We start from the raw sequence: 14,025 nt of genomic DNA, 5'->3' as shown, positions 1-14,025 counted from the left end.
TCAAACTCTTGGAAGTCCCATATATATGGACCAATTTAGAAACCTTGTTCTTGAATCACTAGAACTTCACTAGAGACACCCATTGGTGATATGTAAAGAAGCTCTTTATTAAGCAGAAACTCTTATATTAGTATGTGAGGTCCAAATCCTGGATTTCATGTTCTAATATTCCTCTTCAGTGATAAATATACTGTCCATAATTTTTGGTTCGAAGTTTATTGAGATGATTATTTTTGCAGTAACGAAGAAAATAAATGATAAGATTTGTATTAAATTTAGGAATGAATACTTACTGACACATGCCTCGTACACTTTGTAATTTGTATAGTTAAACTAGGATAAAACATCTGTAAATATTATTATTAAGTTATCCTAGAATTCCGCTTATTTATTCTGTACGCATTGCGGAGGCTTACGTCCGCACCGCATTTATTAAAAACTGAACAAATTCAAATAATTATCTATTGAATGTAATTAATAATTAACATTTTATAACTCGTTATTTTTCTAGAAGGCTAGAAAACGTTTTGCGGTTCCTAACAATGCTTAAATACAGTATTCGGTTTTTGACTTTATTTGTGTGACAAAAAATATGGTAGATGAAAGTTAAAATAATAAAATAATTATTGTTTTACACAAATGTCATTTAAAATTGATAACCATCCTCACTCGTTAATGATTCTTGCATATTTTATTACGCACATATATTATTGATTGTAAAAAAATAACCAATCAAAGGTTTTTTTTTTCATTGGTACCTTCCTGACGAAAAATTAAATTAAAATTTTTGCAAATAATATTTAAGAATTTTTAGTTTTACCATATTTTTTGTGACATCCTATAAATTCAAAATTATGTACATATTTTAAATGTCGAAATTATGCATTACAGTAATCCCTCCTGCATATGACGTTGAGATAGGAACCGCGTTATTGGAGGGAAATTTATAGAAGGTTAATGTTTTTAATTTAAAAAAAAAAAAAATTAATGACTAATTTCAGTCATTACAGCTAGTTAAAATGTATAAATACAATTTAAAAAAAATTAACACACTTAAATCTTTCTTCCAATAATGCGGTACCTATCTCAACATAATGGGAGGGTTTACTATATTTTACACATAGTAAAACATTTTTTATTTGCAACAATCTGTAAATTAATATAACCATGCATAAATATATGCATATAGAATAATACATTAAATGTATGTAACGGTTAGAACCCATCAAGTGAAAACTAGTTTTTGAGAGGATTTTGATTACAATTAATCTAGATTGACAATTTTATAACAGTTGGTTAGTATAAAAATTACAGTAAACTCCCCTACAATGCAGACATAGGTAATGCCTTTATCTTAGGGAATTTCATAAGGGGTTAATGTTTTACATTGTATTTTTACATTTCAACTGGCGGAAATGACTGAAATGAGTATTTGAAATATAAATACAATTTAAAAACATTAACTTCCCTATAATGTCCCCTCCGATAACGCGGTACCTATCTCAGTGTTATAGGGAGGTTTACTGTAATATGTATATTGTTTTTTTTTTACTGCTAAATTAGTTTTTCTGTGTTAAACTTCTTCAAATACTTCAATTGATTAATTAATTAATTCAAAACTAGTTTTCATTAGAGAAAACAGGTTCTAACTGAATTCAGGTTTTGTCCATGATATATGCATATTTTAAAAATTCGCCAAATCCACTTGCAATACGATAATTTAAAATTGGATATGAATGACTGGAAAGTAAATCACATACAAAATATTGTAAAATTTATTGAATAATTTATTTTAAAAATATGTATGTAAATACAGAATATGTATTACTCAAATCCTGTCATCATAAGTGTGACTAACCAACAAACAAATCAATTTCAAATTAAAAACCAATGCATTTTTTGTAATTGAATATAGCCTGACATATGACTGAATTTAAAGTCGGCCAGTTTTCTATCAAGTATCTTGAAATCTGTCTTGTAACGCCTGTAGCTGTGACTAATGGTACTAGAACACTAATGATGAGAAAGACGGAAACGCGGAAATGAAGATCAATTATTTATTTAGCCAAGAGCAAAGCGACACCAATAAATTGAGTGAAGCACGATGTTTCGCTTCTTAACAGCACTGAGTATAAACACAAAGAAAAGACGTCACCAAACTGATCACATAATGCTCAGTACTGAAGCTCAAAGACAAAGAGCGCGACGTATCAAGTTTAAATTATATTCTATCTGAGCACGAAAATATTGGTCCTCCACCCTTTATATACTATTTTAAAGGAGTTTCATGTGGTGGGGAAAATATTATAAAGATTTAAAAGTCAATGAACTGCGTCTTTGTGTTCTTCTCGCTTACATTTATGAATACAATCTTATTATAAAAAAATACAGAAATTCTGATAAAATAAAACTTCTGCATAAACTTATTTGGGAGAAACAACGCCTTTGTAGTAAAAACAATAATTTTAAACAACATTGTCAATTTATCATGTGGTATGAGAATGTTGTTTATTTTTATTATAAATTACCTGTATCCGGCTACGCGTTGCCGTGACTCCGATTAAATGGAAAAGAAAAAAAATAGAAGTGCACATTTCTAATATTTTTCATTTCACAATGTTTGTGAAGCAATGAAAATATTTAAAATCTCTGAAATGCTATTGCGAAAATGTGTCAAAGTTTAGCATTCTAATTGACAGCGACTGTCAAGAAGCGCGCTGTTCGCCATGAGCAATGCGTAGCTGTTACGATGGCATTGCCAGTGTGGTCAAAAAGGCTGTTAAAAAAACACTTTTTTTTACCTGTTACAGGTAAAAACATCAGTCACAGATATATATTAACCCTTATCACTTGAGAAAAAAAATCAGGTCTCCAGCAACTCAAGGATTTTTTTAGCAAAAATATGAGAAAAAAAAGATATTCTTAGAAAATTATAAATATTTTTTTTGGAAAGGTAGCAAATAAGTATGTTTATTTATGTTCACAAATATATGACAAGAAACAAGTAAACACGATGAAACCTGTCCGTGCACCATTGGATTTTGTTAACAGTAAAATGTATGACTATTCGGTTGTCCAAACTCAAAACACAGTAAGGGCAATTTTTTACAGTACCTACTTTTTTTGTTGTATTTTTGGACTAAGTAGATTCTACTTAGTCCAAAAATGCAAAAAAACCTACTACAAAAAAAATGTCCCTTACTGTGTTATGAGTTTGGACAGCCGTGTTGTTTGTGGTGCCGCTGGGGCGCCTAACGAGTGGAATTAATATTTTATGTGGCGCTGTAGCGGCGCCTCTCGAGTGATAAGGGTTAAAATAATACGCATATTCTCATGCAACGTTGTATCAAAATTTCAAATAACTTAACAAAATAACTTAAATAGGAGATTTAAGATTTTCTAAGAAGACTTTTCTAGATACTTGATAGACAGTAAACCTACCAATTCTGGAAGGTAATCAGTTTTCTTTTTGATTTGACTTATGCCATGATATTTATAATAAAAATGTTTATGTAATCGCAATTCGTATATCTGCATTCTCATCTGGCATATTACATAGTAAAATACTACAAGTTATTGTATATAATATAATATAACTAAATTAATTATAAGTAAGAGTGACACCAATACACACAGACACACACACACACACACACACACATATATATATATATATATATATATATATATATATATATATATACATATAATATTTAATCAATGCATAAAATGTATTCAGGTGGATTAAACGTTCCTGAAGAGACTGACTCCATTTGCAACAAGATCTGTATAAAATACAAATTTATAATTTTTTTCACACTGAACGTTATTGGTCCCAAAGCAAATAGTATCGATCGCTTCCCTATAGAACATTATGTGGGAATGTGCCCATTTACTGGTTAATTGCTTAACGAGATGCCTACAAAATAGTAATTTAAAAAAAGCTAAAACTATATTAAAGTATGAAATTTCTATGTACTCAATGTTCTCTTTGTGGGTAGCATTCACGTGCCGGTCATGTTTATACTCACTTTGAGACAAGTGAGTATAAACATGAGCTATCGAGGTACTAAAGCTGAGAAATTACAATTAAACTTAACACATTGTTTGCGGGAAACGCTTAAAACGGCCTTTTACATACTGTTGGTAGAAGGCAGGTTTTCTAAGTATACTGAGTATCTGGCGGCAGACTGTCTGAGTATAGTTAGGGTCAGAGTTGATGAAAAAACCATCCGCAAACGATGTGTTAATTACGCTTAGAATGTTTAGTATATTACCGGGATTTGCTAAGTATTTTTATCTTTTGTATTAGTGGATAGATAATAGCCTATGTTTGATAAAAAGGAATAAAAAAAGATTACTAAATAGTGTAGTGTTACAATATATTTTTGGGACAGTTGCGTTGTTTTTGTATGCATTTAATATTTTTATTATTATTTCTTGTTGCAAATGTTGTCTTCTTCAATAGTTGAACGTGTGAAGCGCCTGAATATATATATATATATATATATATATATATATATATATATATATATATATATATATATATATATATATATATATATATATATATATATATATATATATATATATATATATATATATATATATATATATATATATATATATATATATATATATATATATATATATATATATATATATATATATATATATATATATATATATATATATATATATATATATATATATATATATATATATATATATATATATATATATATATATATATATATATATATATATATATATATATATACACACATATATATGAAATAAAATGTATGTATCATTGTCCGAAGTGGTGACACAATCATCCTATAGGAATCTCACGGTAACATAAATATTATGACTGATCTTGTTTTATATTATTTATCTAATTGAGAAGGTAGGCCTAGTATAAGACATGAATATTTAATGTTTTCGGTGCTTGATTCTCGGAACGGAGGTTATTATAGAACTTACCAAATTATTATTATTATCATTATTATTATCATATAGACTCCTTAAGTATTGGGTACATACACACCGACAGTCGTGCTATATCTGGGATTATGTACATAATAGTTATGCTAAAACTTGGTGAATGTACGTGTTACACTCAAGCTATAGGTGGGTGTATGCACATAGAAATATGTAATGTTGTGCTGGGGCTGGGTGTGCGTAAAAAGAAAGAAATACAATTATGCTGGGGCTGGGTGTGTGCACATAAAAAGATAGAGCTGGGTGTATGCACATTGAAAGATGTTAATTGTACTCGGGCTGGGTGTGCGGTAATAGAAAGATACAATTGTTCTAGAACTGGGTGTGTGCACATAGAAAGATATGAAATTATGCTGGGGTCGGGTGTGTGCAGAAACAACGAGATACACTTGTGCTAGAGCTGGGTGGAAAGATATAAAATTGTGCCGGGACTGGGTGTGTGCACAAACAAAGAGATTCAACTGTGGTGGAACTGGGTGTAACACGTACATAGAAAGAGATACAGTATACATGCACGCCATAGTCGGGTGTATGTACACAAAGAGACAGTCATGCTAGAAATGGGAGTATTATTTTATCGCTGTATTAATCTATAGATTGTATTTTAGTTATCGCCAGTTCGAAGTTCGCCGTGTTCATTTGTTATTTTATTTTTTCAAAGTACATTTTGTAATTAATAAAAACAGTTTTAATATGAAATTATGTGTGTTTTATTTTATAATTTACAAGATGATCCAGCAAACCCCATATGGTACAAAATAATTATTATTCTAGGCAAGTTTAACATAGCCATTTAGTTCCAACATAATAATAACAATTTTCATATTTAGGGGCTTACGACCGTCATAGTGATCGCTTTACACTCGTGTAACATTCACCAATTCTACCCATGATTGACAACCACACTACCCAAATTCTTGAAAGTTCTATAAATATGATCCAGTTTCGAAACATTGTTCTTGAATAACTAGAACTTCACTAGAGACATCTATTAGTGAGATGAAAAAAAGCTTTTTTATTGAGTAGAAACTCTTTTATTTGTGTGTGAGGTCCGAATCCCAGATTTTAATCACTTACATGAGAAACGCCAGAAAATATCCTTTTCATTTTATTATTTTAGCATATAATTTTATCAGTTAATTAATTTATTTATTAAAATAATAACAATAATAATAAAACACTTATCTGCACCCCAATGGTGCATAGGGCACTGCGTCATATAAACCCAGTGTTGTTTGATTGTTTACACATGAAGGAAAGGTGATCAATCAGCCCTCCGATTCAGGTACCAGTCCAGGGTAGTATTGAATAAATATTACAGTGAAAAAATCACTTATATTTATTTGACCGCCCTAGGAATCGAACCCGGGACCTCCAGAACGGTAGCCGATCGTGCTGACCATCACACTACAGAGGCGGACAAAATATTTATTATAATTGGAGATAATCCAGATTTGTGAACAAGTATTTGGACATTTTTTGTACAAAATTTTGTAACAATTTTGAGGCGGTATGAGATATGACTAAGAAAGTATATTGGCAAATGTGAACGGGAGAACAGAACAGGACGCACCAAAAAGACTTGGCACAACCAGATCAATCAGATATTTTGTACTATATTAAAAGCGTTGTCAACTTTGTGGTATAGTAATATAACACTCTCCTTATGAACGATGAATGATAAGGAGAGAGTGATCAATCAGAATCTAACATCTGGTGGTGTCAAAAGCCAACGTATTCATAGGGCATGTGTGACTAGATGTGGATACATATTGCTCACTCCTTTCAACAATGTCATGTATCAAAAAGCTTGATATTTCAGGAGAAAGTTTTTAAAGTTTAAAAATATAACACAATGTATTAAAAATAAATATCAAGCCACTTATTGAATTTTTACTGTGCAACAGATCTTTTTAGGTAAAACCTGAATGTTTTTTCTGCATTTGAAAATATTATGTATATTTAAAAAAATAATTAAACAACTTTTCTTCAAAATACAAAAACAACACTTTCTGCCCTGTGGCGGGTAAATATTAAGTTAAAAATATGCCGCTTTTGCTGGGATATAGAACATTTTCTGGGCATTCCAAAAACATACACAACTGAAAATTGGCGATTTATTGATTTATGACGTTCTTGAAAGGAGTGAGCGATGTGTGACTAGATGTGGATACATACATACAAAGGCATGTCAGGACAAAAGCATGTGGCGTTCCATCCTCTCTGCTTATCGGTGCGGGGAAACGTGAGTATATTTTTTATGCTAAAGAATTTTTTTTTAGTGAAGTCTTATATTCTATAATTTTCGAACAACAATTCCAATTTCATTAATTGATTCAGCAGTCACTTTGTGGTAAAATCTATCCATTTTTAATGAATGTTTTACTTAGTAAATATCACTATTTCTTAAAATCTACTGTGACTGTGACATTCCGCATCATTTTTGAACAACGGTGTTTGAAAATGATGCGGAATGTATCGAGACACGTGTCACACAAGATTTTAAGAAATAGTGGTATTTACTAAGTAAAACATTAATTATAAACAATTCCAATAATAACACTGGCCAACAATGATTTTGTAACTGAAATTTTGATGACTGATTTGGACTCAGTTAATTGTTCTTATTCAAAGTCTATATTGGGACAAGCTTGTATCACGTCAAGTTTTGATGTTAGTCATAATATTTTTTGTATGGACCCCATACGTTGAAACCGTAATAGTGGTTGGTATCTAGACATGTTTTAGGCTGGGGTCTAAGGGATTCAAAAAAAGTAGTGATAATTATGGAGTAACAGTGGAAATATATTAACTTATTGATATTGAATATGATAGTGTTATATGTTAATATATATATTTATATAAAAATAATAAGATAAACTTAAGTCAATATCCATAACTAAAAAATCTGACGTGCTACATTTTTTTTGCTTTAGTTTTTGAATTCAGCTGTGCATAAAGTGCATAAAGATGTACAAATATATATATAAATACATATATAAATATATACATATATATGTATATAATATATATATATATATATATATATATATATATATATATATATATATATATATATATATATATATATATATATATATATATATATATATATATATATATATATATATATATATATATATATATAAACATATAATGCTTTCGTATTCAGTATTAATAAGTTAATATATTTCCACTTAAACCAGCCTATGACAGTCGTCAGCCCCGTAAATGCCCAGACTTCCATATTCTTCTTCATCTTTGATGAGATGTCAAAAAAAATATATATTTCCACTGTTACTCCATAATTATCAATACTTTTTTGAACCCCTTAGACCTTAGACTAAAACATGTCTAGATACCAACCACTATTACGGTTTCAAGGTATGGGGTCCATACAAACAATTATATGACTGTAATATCAAAACTTTACGTGATACAAGCTTGTCACCAAAGTCCAAATTAGTTATCCGTATTTCAATTACAAAATAATAATAAATAATAAATAAATTACTGAACAGTGTTATTTCGCAAAAATATGTATAATTCTTCATATTCAGCATTATATCAATATATTCTATATTCAGGATAAAACCAATTGTCACGAAACAATAAAAAAATACTAATCAAATTTTTCTAGATTTCCACAATATACATTTAATAAATACATCGTAGCCGTACAGGAAAAAGTGACTAACTAACAAAATGTAAAATGTTCAGGAGGGCCATTTAAGTCACTTTTGCTTAGGAAGAAAATGAACATCAATGCAGTTAATAATTTTAACAAGTTAATATATTACACTTCTAAGTTTAGAGACATCTATTGGTGACATCATCTCACCAATAGATGTCTCTAAGAAACAAAATTACCCGATATTTTTCATTATTTTTTGTGAAAAAAAACGAACATTAAGTGGTCATTATCCCAAGTTTTTTTTTATATTATTTTACTATTTTTCAATTGATGATACCACGATAAGATTCTATGCAATGTCACTTTCTGCTAAGGAGACACTCATCACCATATTCGTTCTAAAATAGTTGTTGTTAAAGCGTTAATGTATAGCTGTCGTGGGCGCCTTGAACTTAGATAGTGTTCTATATGAAGCGTGTAGGGGAGGTTGTAGTATTATTGTAACACTTAGTGTGGCAAAATAGCGTACATTACACCGTAATGAGTGTTCACGGTAACGTAGAAAGACATTTTTGAGATAACGAACACAATCCTATGTTCAGATACGCATGTATAACTGCTATAGACCTACAATCTTTTCATTCCGATTTCTTTTTATTATTTCGTTAAATGTGTCTTAAGGACTGATGAAAAGGTTTCTACAGCAAAGAAAATGTACAAAAAACATTTTCTTATAAAAACTTTTTATGTAGGGTAATTTCTATAACTATTAAGGTTGAGTAAGCTGTAACACGCAACATTCGTTTCAAACAAATCTTGCTATGATGCCTTTATCGATTTTAAAAAAGAGACATATTTGTATTTAATTTATATTTGAAGCAAAAACATTATGATTTTCCATTTTATAATTAAAATGTAACTTTGTTTAAAAATCACTATAAATATTTTATTATAAATTAATTATAATGTCTACTGGTTTCGAAGCTAGCCGCTTCTTTATAAGGACTGATTAATACTTATTATTGATTAAAATGAATACTGATTAATAGTATTAATCAGTCTTTATAAAGAAGCGGTTAGCTTCAAAACCGGTAGATATTATAATTCAGTTATAATAAAATATTTATAGTGATTTTAAAACAAAGTTACAATTCAATTATAAGACATATTTGTGTTTTTATTATTAACAAAAATACTTCATTTTCATACTATTTATGTAAACCTAAGCGGCTCATTATTAGAAATAGGTATCACATTGTGATAAAGTGGGTTCGAACCGAGAAACTCTGACTTAAGAGTCCGACACTAACCACGCGATCACAACCCGACAAATATTCAAGACCATAGTTATAATACAATATTATAACAAAATATAAATACAGGTTTTTTAAAATCAAAATGGACGTTTTACTAACCAAACTGGACGCCTAACAAATCAAACTCAGCGTTTAACAAATCAAATTGGACGTTTGTCAAAACAAAATTGACGTTAAACTGTTTTTGTTTTTAAAATTAAAGAATTTTAAAAAAAAGTTTCTTTTTAGAGAGGTACAGTCTGTTCACAGTTATTTTACTTCTAGTTTTTTTTATTGATTTATTTTGCAGTTTAAATAATATAAAAAAAAATTAGAGGTAAAATAACTGTGAACAGACTGTACGCTACAGCGCGCTGTACAACATTTACAGTATAAATAACTGTGAATAGTCTGTACGCTGTACAACATTTATTGTAATAATTAAGTTGGCAGTATAAATAACTGTGAATAGACTGTACGTTGTGCAAATTTTTTTGAAATGATTTATTTGGCAGTATAAATAATTAAAAAAAAAACTAGAGGTAAAATAACTGTGAACAGACCGTTAAATTAAAATGTTAAATAATATTATTTTGTGTCAATATTAAACCAATATTTAGTTTATTTTTAAAGATATGGTCTAAATCAGTACCTATGTAGATCTCCGATAGTATAATCAGGCCTGGCCAATCCAAATTGCACCCCGGGCCGCATCGATGACCCAATTTTTTCCAAGGGGGCGCATACAGACAGTAATAATAATAAAAAAATTGAAAAACAATTAGTAGTAGTAAAGTAAAGTTTAAGTATAATAAATAACTTGAATGCAGAGGTAATCAGAAAGTACAATCAGGGTACTTGTATACATACCAACGAAAAAAATTATCTTTACAGTAATATACTTTTTTATTAATTATAATAATCAAAATTATTAATTGTGACACATAAACCAAACAATATTAACAATTTTATTTTGAATAAAACCAATTTATTAATGGCTCAGTGTGAGATTTGAGTTTCTTTTCACGAGAATATGTGCATTTCATGTAATTACTGAAACTTGATTGGTTTTAATAACTTTAAAATGATTTAAAATATATTCAGAGGGATCCGATATTTAAATCAATCGTCATGCATGACCGCGGGCCGCGACTTGGCCACCCTTGGTCTAAAATATTTATTTTTTATAATTTTTCAAAGTAAAAATAAAAACAAATATTTTTAAAAAAATTTGAAAACGTTTTGAGAATTTGATGCATTCGTGTCTGGAAACTTGATTTTATGGTTTTTATTAAGTTTATTTCGGATAAATCTTCATATAAATAACTCTTAAGTAGAGCAAATCCAGCTTAGTAATAAAAAAAAAACAAAAAGTGGGACATGTTCAAAATATTGTGGATAAAAATAGTTTATTTATTTAGGCATATTTATAATTTAAAAGGAATAGTGTGCTTGATTTAACGATTAGTAGTTAATATACCACGCGAATTGAAAACATAACCGTTTATTTCACCCTTACATCTGCTAGTACGTACTTAATTGAAAATAATTTACATTCTAAATATTACATAGGTGTGTTGGTTGTAGGGTGTTTCAAGAAGTATTTTTAAATTTAAAATTTAATAAAATGTTTCTAGTTTAAATAGAGAATTTTGGCATGTAAAACTAGCAACTTGTAATATAAATATTATTTGCTAGTATGTACTGAATTAAAAGTAATTAACATTCTGTATACAACATTTTGAGTGTGTCCAAATACTTGTTCACAAATCTCGACTGTCTCCAATTATAGGAGTTAATTGGAGATAATCCAAGTTTGTGAACAAGTATTTGGACACACTCAAAACGTTGTAAAATCATAAGATTGTATAAGAAGAAGAAGAAATGTAACGATATTAAATTATATATATATATATATATATATATATATATATATATATATATATATATATATATATATATATATATATATATATATATATATATATATATATATATATATATATATATATATATATATATATATATATATATATATATATATATATATATATATATATATATATATATATATATATATATATATATATATATATATATATATATATATATAAATGTTTATATTGTTGACGGCTACAGCTATCTTATCCATAAACGTGTCTTTTGAATTACTTAACGTCCAAGTGACTCTGAAATCAAGCTGCAGCTTATGCAACACTGCTTATCATTTACATATTTGGCGTTTAATTTGTAGAACTCTTTTTTAATTTATGTGTTATATTAAATGTTATTTCAAACACTGATTTTTTGAGTCTCCAAGTTCTATTATACTGTTAAAAAACACCGCCTAGTTTCGCTCATTTTTAGAAGAATGATTTATCATTTATTAAATCATTCAATATTTAATGAAACACCCTGTGTTACCACCCTTAAAGCAAAATATACACAGTCAGAGGGATGTTGAACAACAATCGCGGATTCCCGACGCAAATTAAAAAAAATAAATCCCGCCTCGCTGCCTTTTATTGGGTTGGAGGGCGTTATAATCATCCGTAACCAGATTAGCTCCGGGCCTGGACCTAATGGAATATGATTAGTCCAGGGCCGGAGGATTACACTGAGTGGAATATAACAACCAGGATTTCGTCGGCTATATTAAAACCATCACACGTGTGACGAATGAAAAAAAATATCCAATATACAAATATGTTACGGTATATATCGTAGTCGTACAGGAGAAAGTGACCAACTAACAAAACGTAAAATGTTCAAGAAGGACATTTAAGTCACTTTTGCTTGGCATGAAAATAAACATCAATGCAGTTAGTATTATTTTTTTTTTTAAAGAGAAATATTTGTATTTTTATTATTTACACAAATATTTCAATTTCATACTATAACTGTGAGCCTAAGTGGCCCATTATTAGAAATAGGTTGTGGTAGAGTGGATTCGAACCGAGAAACTCTGACTTAAGAGTCCGAGACACTCACCACGGGACCACAACCCGACACAAGTCAATATATTATACTTTCATGTTTAAAATCCTTTGGGATTTTTTCAGGGCAATATTAAGCTAGTAAGATATCAAATAGTCAATGATCGCGTTTTTGTAAAAAAATACACTTGGTCACTTTCTCCTGTATGACTTCGATATGTATAATATGTATATGAGTATAACAACGAAATGCAGGCTCTACATGATATCATAAATGTAGTCTAAATATTAAAGTACCTAATTAGACTAAATAATAAACTGCACTGGTCCCTGAAAGTGCAGGAGTGATCACCTTGCCTTATGTAAGTAACGACCAGGATAACAATGCGTCAATAAGATACAGTGCCTTATGCACCATTGGGTGCGGATAAGGGTTAGAAGAAGATATGTTTACACATATATATATATATGCATATAAAAAAATCTTTAATAGTTTTTCAAATGACGGCACAACGAGCAGCATACTTCAAAATCTATTGAAATTAATCCACATGTGATCTAAGATCAAAAAACGGATTCAATATTAATGTTTAAAAATGGGCAGAATGGTGAAGGTTACACAAGTGTATAGAGTGATCACTTCAGCCAGCCAAATCGTTAACCCTGGGATAACCACACAGCCTCTACTTTATTAGAAGCTTGTCTACATATTAAGAATAGGAAGGGTAAATGTCAACAAAATATAACAAACACCCAGACCAATTAAAAATAAATATAAAAAAATATATATTTTGCACTTGGCGTGAATAGAACCTGCTACGCCAGTTTCGCAGTCGAACGTCTATCCTACTACGCTACGGCACTACACTATTTTCATAATTTGATAATAAAAGTCCATAGATTATATTTTTCAGTTATGTTTATTAAATATTTTTCCATATAAATTTGAGTACATTATAATAAGTTATTACATTAAAATAAGTTAGGTACATAAATAGATATTTACATTAAAACTTAAAAATGACTTATTTAAAATTAATAATAGTTTTACAATGTTTTAAAAGTATCGTGAGAAAATTTAGGGCGGAAACAGACGAGCAGTATAAATCAGTCGGGGTAAACTGATTTAAACTGCTGCGTTCGTACATTCTGCAGT

Source organism: Brachycentrus maculatus, unplaced genomic scaffold (assembly GCF_059751285.1).
Source record: "Brachycentrus maculatus isolate JH-2025_06_01 unplaced genomic scaffold, ASM5975128v1 h1tg000974l, whole genome shotgun sequence".
Lineage (NCBI taxonomy): Eukaryota > Metazoa > Arthropoda > Insecta > Trichoptera > Brachycentridae > Brachycentrus > Brachycentrus maculatus.
This window is presented reverse-complemented; position numbering follows the sequence as displayed.